Genomic DNA, 2136 nt, shown 5'->3' with positions numbered 1-2136 from the left:
TCAGTTCTATTTGTAGAGTGGTTCCTTCTCAGCTGAGTGAATTCCTATAAAATTCAATTTTTTAAAATCCATTGGCCCAAACATTCCAAAAACTAATATTCATATAAAACCACCCATCTGCAATTACATTTTTTTAAAACAATTTTAATTTTTTTAGAGTATTTAAGGGTGTTATTAAAGTTTAATTGTTTGGTTAAATTGTATGAGACATTATAGTGGTGTTTGGTTTCGTGTTTAGTATATTTGCAATATGAATTGTTTTACTAAGGTGTGTTCGATTGTATGTTTAGATTGGCTCGTGCTGTTAGAGGCGCTGGGCTCAGCCTGGCAACTGATGAGTCAGAGCCGTCCCGGGCGCTCATTGGCTGAAAATCGCCGGGCGGGACAAGCGCCGAGTTTCTGCCTGGGAACTGAATCGTCATCAGCGCCGCGCGCTCTGATTGGCCAGGATCTGCTTCGGGGCGGGGACGGGAGGAACTGGGGTCCCCCAGGAGCCCCCCGGGTTTGGGGTTTCCATCCCCCCTCGGCCCTCGGGGCGGCCTTGGGGCCACCCCAACACCCCCAAAATGGGGAGGGTCCCCGGAGCCGCTTGGAAGTCCCAAAAATGGGCTGGAAGCGGCAGGAGCCGCCCCAAAAACGGATTGAAGGGTCCGGTCCGGGAATGGCTCCGATCCGGACTGGGATTGAGGGAGGGTCCGGTCAGCGGCTGCGGAGGGGCTGGGATTGGGGAGGGGTCCGGGATTGAGGGGATGGGTCCATTCCGGGACTGGGGCAGGATTGCTCCCTGGGGGTGGGCTCCATGATTGAGTCAGGGTCTCTCCCCTTCCCGATCCCTGATCCTGTTCCCGATCCCAATCCCATTACCATTTCTGTTCCAGTTCCCGGGCCAGTTCCCGATCCCGATCTCATCCCCAACCCCATTACACTCCCACTCCCGATCCCCATCCCATTCCCGTTCCTGTTCTCGATCCCGATCCCACCGCTGTTTCCAGGGAATGGCTCCTATCCCAACCCCGACTCCGAACCCGGGGGGTCAAACATTGGGATCAAACACCCCAAATCTAAACACTGGGAGTGGGGGGGACAAACATCCCCAAACCCAAACTCTGGGATGTCAACCTCCCCCGTGCCCCAAACCCGAAATTTTAGGATCAAACCCCCCAAATCCCAGATCCTGGGGTGTCAAACACTTCCCAAATCCCAAATGTTGGCGTTAAACCCTCCTGACCCGAAATCCTGGGGTTCAAAACATTTGGGGTGTCCAACACCCCCAATTCCCAAAGTCTGGGGTCAAATACCCCCAAATCCCAAATCCTGATGTGTCAAACACCCCCAGCCCCCAAAGTTTGGGGTTAAAACCCCCAATCCCGACTCCTGGGGTGTGAAATATCTGGGTTGTCCAACCCTCCTCGTCTCCAAAGTTTGCGGTCAAACCCCTCAATTCCCAAATTTTGGGGTCAACACCCCCCAATCCCAAACCCTGGGGTGTCAAATCCCCCTGATCTCCCCCACTTTGGGGTTAAATCCCCCAAAATCAGTTGGTCAATCCCCCCAGTTTCCAAATTTTTGGGTCTAAACCCCCAAACCCCAAATCCTGGGGGTTGAAATACCTGGGTTGTCCAACCACCCTGATCCCAACGTTTGGGGGTGAAACCCCCTGATCCCCAAATCTTGGGAAAGAAAAACAAAATCCCAAACCCTGGGGTGTCAAACTCCCTCAGTTCCCAAAGTTTGGGGTCAAAAACTCCCAAAGCCCCAGGTGTCAAAACCCCCTAAACCCCAAATTTTAGGATCAATCCTCCCAGTCCCCAAAGTTTGGGGTCATGACCCCCCCAAATCCACGCCAGCCCTGGGGGACACAGTGGGGTTTGTTTGGGGTTATTTGGGGTTTGTTTGGGGTTATTTGGGGCAGCTCCAGGTGCAATGTCTGCAGAAAGACCCTGGGTACAACACCGGGGAAAAAAGGGGAATGGGTGGGAATTGGGGGATTCAGGATGGGGAAAGATCCTGGGTGGGAAAGGGGGATTTAGGATGGACAGGGAAGGATTTGGGATGGGAAAAGGGGATTTGGGATGGGGAAAGGGGAATGAAGTGGGGAATTGGGGTGGAAAAGGGAGATTTTGGCATTGGAAAAGG

The sequence above is a fragment of the Lonchura striata genome, chromosome 21 (assembly GCF_046129695.1).
Source record: "Lonchura striata isolate bLonStr1 chromosome 21, bLonStr1.mat, whole genome shotgun sequence".
NCBI lineage: Eukaryota > Metazoa > Chordata > Aves > Passeriformes > Estrildidae > Lonchura > Lonchura striata.
Note: the sequence above shows the minus strand (reverse complement) of the source record.